Raw genomic sequence first — 7,150 nt, forward strand, 5'->3', positions numbered from 1 at the left:
AATTTTAATTAAATAATATTTATATATTCTTTATTTAATTTTCATAACTTTCTTTTATTTTGTTTTTATTATTTTTTTGAAAAATGTTTTAAATTTTGTTTTTTCTTCATATTATAAATAATTTTTTTAATTTAAAATTCTTTTTAATTCTTTGTACAATACTACGAACATGGAGTTGAACACGGAGCGCATGTGGTAGAATTTTTTATTTTCTCTTTTCACAACTCCAATTTCTTGAGTTTTGGAGAAATTTTGAGGTTGTCCATGTTTTATGAAATTTTAGTAAAAATTAATTAGAAACGTGCCAATCCAATTGATAAAGAAAAGAAATTGAATGATTTAACAAATTAAACAACAAAAAATTGACGGACAATAATAAAAAGAAAAAAAAGTTATTATAAAGTTTTTAAATTAAATTGAAATAACTAAAATAAAAAATTTAAAAAGTTACGTTTTGTAGTAAAACAAAAAGAATTAAAATAATTTTAAATCCAACAAAAAATTATTTATAATACAAAAAAAAATTTAAACAATTTAAAAATATAAAATAAAAATAAAAGAAAGTTTTGAAATGTCAATAAAGAATATATAAATATTATTTAATTAAAATTAATAATTTTAAGTTTTATCGTAAAATTAAAAGAATTAAAAAAAATTTAAATCGATTTTTTTTTATGTAGAAAGAACAAAAAAAAAAAAAAAAAATAAGTGGGATGGAAAGAACTATCGTTTTTGCTCCCACAATAAGAAAAGTGTAAAAATAGAAAAATAATTGAAGACAAAAGAACGTCATTTTTGCTCCCACAATAAAAAATAAATAAATAAATTGCTATAGTGAGATAAAATGGAACAATTCACTATTGATTTCCACAGTAACTTTATATTCTCTTTTTTATATAGTAGGGATATGGTTTTTTGGATTTTTTCTCATGGTCAAGAATTGACATCTAAGTTTTATTTTTGTCTTAGATATTCATTTTTTAGAATATTTTCTGTGTAGCTTATGTTTAATCATTCATGTAGTGTTATTTGAGATAAACTTATTGCGAGAAAAATTGTGTTCAGTAAAAATTGACGCCTGACATATGTTTAATCGTTTTACTTATGGAGATTTAAAAAATGAAACATAATATTCCTGTTGTGCTTTCAAAAAATAAATGTACTATCGAAGCTTTAAATTGATCATTATTATGGTCAAATTTCTAGGGTGAGTATATGTTCCATTATTAAACCTGTCTAAGTCCTTGTCTCTTACCTTTGGTAATTATTTTCTTCGATAGATTAGAATTGGAATGCTATTTCGTATATTTGGATATCCTTACAAACTTAGAAGAGCGAATCCAATGCATAACTATTCACATTTTCTAACGAAAAAACGTCTTGGAATCTGTATAAAATGGTGTCACTTCATGTATTTTGTGTGCTCTTCATACAATTTTAAAGGGAAGTAGATGAATAAATTGCAGAGGTTAAAAGGACATAGATTGTAGGTCGATATATAAAAAGCCCAGCAGTTGATGTTTAAACTATACTTCAGAGAAATTGACCTATTAGCAGTATATTAAATAAACAGAACAAGTTGATTGGTTTCAGTTTATATTTGAGAAGTAACTGGAAACAAATATTCTTTGTTCATTGTTTGTTTGAAACGATTTTCTTCGAATGATGTTGGTATAATGTTTTTATTTTTTTACATAATCTTTTTGTTGTGAGTTGAGAAATCTGAATATGGGCGTTTTTCTATGACCAGAAATTTCAGCTGACGTCTTCATCTCCATGACACTGCCTTAACTATGCAATTTTATTTTGGGTGATTCTTGGTTGTAAGGCTTTTGTTTGTTTCCCTTTTTTATAAGTTGAGAACTGTTAATATGGACTTTATAAGTTTTTATAATCGAGATACTAACATTTTTATTATTGGATAAAAAATTTTTGTCTCCCACTTCTCATCTTTTTTTTTTTTTTTTTTTTTCAATATCTTGATCTTGATCTGGTTCTTTATCTCTTATATATTGATATTTGTTCAATATTTTTTGCTCCAATAAAAATCAATATTTTTTCTTTCTTCATTTGGATTCTCTGTATTTTTTCTTTCTATTCTATTTTTTGCTATTTGTATTGTTGTTGTTGATATGTGAATCTGCTAAAGCCGGTACATGAAGGACTAAGAAATGATTTTACGTTTTTTTAGTCTTTCACATGGATGTTATGTTATGTACGCACAAAAGGTAGGTTACAGGATTGTGCTATTTTTTCTTGTAGTTCCTCGGTGTACTCACTTTATTTTCTTCTAATTGACAGGTATTTTACATTTTTGTTTACTTTTTTTTAGGGATTATCTAAATTCTTTCAATGCTCTCAGATTTTTACATGTTAAAATTAGATTTCATCTTTCAAATACAAATTACTTTATAGATTATCTGTATTATTTTTCACTTTATTCCTTTCTATACACTTTAAGTTCATAGATTATATTTAATTGAAGAGGTCATTAAATAAATTGTATTTTAGCACTTCCAATTAACATGTATAACAAATTCCTATATTTGGACTTTGGCAAGTGTTGCTAGAACTATTTTGGGTAAATAAGTATTTGAAAAACTTGCACTTTTGTGTATTTTGTTTATTTTCCTTCATATTTGCTCTAATATTTTACAACAATTTCAACAAATTGTTGTTGGTATATATAAAGAATTCTTTGTTTCAACTTGGATTTCTTATAATTCTGTTACTGTTTGTACTTTTGGCTATCTGAACTTTACTTTTATCTAGCTAATAAGGTTTGTCCTCCGTTTAATCCTTACTCTATTGTGTACTTGTTCTTCTCTGCATCTTTATTTAAGGTATATTCTTATTTTTGTACTTCCATTTGTTTAAAAACTTTTAGGTCCCTTGCCTATACCATAGTTTAAAAGAGCAATCAAATATCTTTACAGAATAGCGTTCCTTTTTTGTCACTAGAAGATGAAGAAATAGAGCACACACTATAGAAAACTTTTAGGTCAAGATATTTATTTGCTCTTATACTATGTTATGATTTCACAAGAATTCTTTCTGAATTTGGCGATAACTATTTTGGAAGAGGCTCAAACTCTACACTCCAACAAAGATTCAATATTGATAGGTAATTTCTTGACTAACATTTACCACCTATGTTAGTCTACTCACCGGAAACACCCTGATAATGCCATGAGTATTATGCCTTGCTGTTATTGCTCTATACCCACTTAGGAAATTCTTAAGAGATTTTCATTCTACTTATGAATTTTTCCTCAGTGTTATCTTCTCTTAAACTCCTATCTGTTGTATGTAGAGGAAAACCTCGATACCAGAAGAAATATTCGTTTCCTGATTTATATGCTAAATTTGGTATCGCTTGACCCTCTTGCAACTAAGTAATTTTCATTGAGCACTCATGTGTAACTATATTATCAGTTAGAAACAATAATAAAGATGATGATGTTATCAGCAAGGCATTAATAATTAGTAATATGTAAGCAAACGTGTTATAAGTTTCTCTAATTGCAGTTTCTCTCTTTGTTTTCTTAAACTCCATTTGTCTAGCTTTTGATAGGGTCTGTATCTTCTTCATGAGCATCTGGAAATAAAGCAAATATATTGGTTTAAAAATGCAACAAGCACACAATAAGTGCATGTGAGTGGATGAAGTTGTTGGTCTTCACCTTGATTTCTTCATCTTAGCATCGAAAGAGCTATCTTTAAACTCAACAGTACTTCCTCAAACCATCGCTATATATTACTCTATAGATGACAGGGGACATGCAAGGATTATTTACTGTACGAGCTTCGACAAAAAATGTAGCTTTATGATTTTAGAACTATTTTTTTTTTATAACAGCCATTTATTAGGCCACATGATCATGGTTTGTCATATATCTGTTTGATATAGGTACTTTTTATCAATTTTGCAAATGAAACATTTCAAATGATATGACTAATCTCGATACTTTCTCACTTTCAATGGTCAAATTTTTGTGGACAATGTATTGGAATACTTGCAATGCCACTTCACAACTTAGGTTGAGGTAACCTTTATACTTCAAAAAGTATATTTTTTTGTAAATAAATTAGAGCTCTAGTTTGGCTCCCATTCTTGTCAAATTTTAATGGTTGGAATAGTGTTTTTTTTAATGTGTGGTTGAAAAAGAATGAAAAGTTTTTAATTTGCGTGTAATATTATTTTATAGAAGATTATATGATTGAAAATAAGAGACAGAGAAAAAAAAGAGAATGAGAATGGGGGCATAATATAAATTATTTGTTAGTTTTCAGTCAATATTTGCAGGGAAGATATGCATATCAGGAAAATTTATTAATGTAATTACAAAATAATTTTCTTGATAATCCTCTACTCTATTTCTATAATATTTTTCCATGTTGTAGCTATTATAAAGTTTTTTGGGGATAAGTATAAATAATTATTAAGAAATTTATTTGTTTGACTGTCATCTATTGAGTTACTCTACGATATAAATGAATATCTATGGTTTTTAATGTATTAATTTGCACATTGATTTCACTATACTTTTCTGTTCTTGCTACAATCTTTTTAAAGAAGACCACATACATTACTTTTAATTCTTGAGGTTACCTCGTGATGTTTGGATGAGGCTTAATGCACTCATGATGTAAACAAAGGCAGATCATGAATTAAGTTAGGTATGAAGGAGCAGTTCCTTAGGGCATCTCCAATGGATGCATTAAATCACCAAATTTCACCAAAATTTGGTGCAAAACAATGTTTTAAAAACCAATCCGGCCATCAACTCGGAAAAGATGAAGGGTCAAGGGTTGAAAGGTCGAATTGGGATCCACCCTTTTTTAATAATTTTACAAAAAAATAATCAAGTGAAAGCAAGTTTTTTAAAATCACAAAAACTATAACAAGAATTCATGTACACAATTAATAGAAATAATTAAATACAATCAACAAAACAACGTCTTGCTCAATCCAATTACTTAATGTAAGATAAGTTCATAATTTTTTAGGTAATTAACAATGTCAACTTGAAAACTTAAATAGTTAAAACTTAAAAGTTCCACATCAAGTCATTCTTCAATAGAAAAATGTCATGTTATAGTTGAATTCAAAAAGTGCACTAAATATCAAAAGATCGAATAGTTAGATTTCATCTTCATTGTTCTCATCAATAAGACTGAATCCTTGATCATTTCTAAGAACCACCAAAACGGTGAATAACATCCAATGTATATGAATCTGCCATCCCTTGAGCATCAAGCTTGTTGTTATTTTCATTTTCATCTAAACCACAAACATAAGAAATAATATATTATCTGAAAGTGTACACTTATATATGTTTTGATATAATTGATTAATTTCATAATATGTTAATGGAGTAAGTACCAGAAGCATTTCGAACATTATAAATATTACCTTGAATATACGTATCCTTTTCATGATCGTTAACATTGAGAATTGCATCTTCTTCATATATAGCATTATGTAATTCTTCATCCTCGAAATCTGAGGTGGTATCTCTTTCTCTATCAAAAAATCTGTCTTGTTAATGCTCTCATAATCAATTGGATCCGGCGATCTCTTCTTATAATAAAGTCTGTAAGGTTGTACATGAAAATTAGTTATATTAAGAAAACATTATCGATAAACGAGGCATTAAAAATAAACTTGTGACATAGGAAAGAGTTTTAGATTAAAGACCTATTCAACCGAAAGTTATAAGTAACATGGGTATGATCATTGAGTCTTTGATGCTCCAATCTATTTCTTTCTTTCTTTTTTTTGTGTGCATGAATGCGTTTGAAGATACTCCAATTCCTTTCACATCCAGGAGAAGAAGCTGTTTGACCAAGAATTCAAATAGCTATCTTTTGCAAAGTTGGAGTACTATATACGCACAATTTTCACCATTCATCTACATGTTATCTAAAAGTTAGTTTTAAGCATTATATTAACCAAACATATACAAAAATAATTAAATTTAAAGCTCACCAAGTTGTAACAACTTTCTTGTATTGCATGCAGATTGTCTTCCAAAACTTCCTTCACGATCTCGATACATCCTTATCTTTCCCATTGCTTTTGTCTCATCATCACAAATGCTTTTGATCTCATGTAAATTGAAGAGGCCTTGCATGACTTCTACTTTTTAACAAAATCCTTCTTCATAAATGAAAGCAGAAGTAAGAAAATAAGCTGGTGCATATATGTTAAGGCGAAGATGTTTATCCCATCGTTCCTTGATGATATCAGTGTAAGGTTTGTACAATATTTTCTTATTCAAAACTACATTTTTTATTCCTTTTCGTGTCCTATACATGCCATCATATACATAATCCAATGAAGGTTTTTCATCTGAATCTACTATTCGTAACAACCTTACAATCGGAGCCACAGATTTCACAAACATCAAACAATCCTCCCACAATTTGTTGTCTAGGATGATAGAACTTAGAAGTCTCCCAATTATTCTTTTTGAAAGCCTAAGGCTTGTGAAATGTCGAATTGTTGCCAAACTTTGCAATCCTTGTTTGTGATCATAAATACTTCTTAACGTAATAAAGTGGGAGCAAAACGAGTCACAGCTAGACTTACAATTTCCTTCCATTCAGATATTTTTCTCAAGTAAGACAAAAAAAATTGTGTGGCTATACACAAATATTATAATTTTTGAAGCACGTAATGCAAGGGAATGCAAGTGAGTCATACTACTAATATCTTTCAAAATAAGATTCAATCAATGTGCAGCACAAGAAGACCAAAAAATGTGGTCATACTTTTCATGCAATAGTTTTTCTGCCTCCACATATTTAGCTACATTATCAATTACCATATGAGCAACACTATGAGGTCCAACTCATTCAACTACCTCCGAAAACAAGTTACACAATGTTTGAGCATCTTTCACTGCATCTTATGCGTCAAAAGATTTCACAAATACAATCCTAGAAGAGCAATATACTAAAAAAATTAATTAAGATTCTGTGCCTTTGATCACTCCAACACGGGATTCCACGTGTCCCATGCTAGTCGGGTCAGAGCGTAAGCTAGTGATGCTTTCGACTACTGGACTTTCGCCATCTAGTGTGCAGCATTCGTGCTGCTTCACCTAGCCAAACGGATTTTGCCAATGTATATATAAAAAAAAAA

This window comes from Olea europaea, chromosome 8 (assembly GCF_002742605.1).
Source record: "Olea europaea var. sylvestris chromosome 8, O_europaea_v1, whole genome shotgun sequence".
Lineage (NCBI taxonomy): Eukaryota > Viridiplantae > Streptophyta > Magnoliopsida > Lamiales > Oleaceae > Olea > Olea europaea.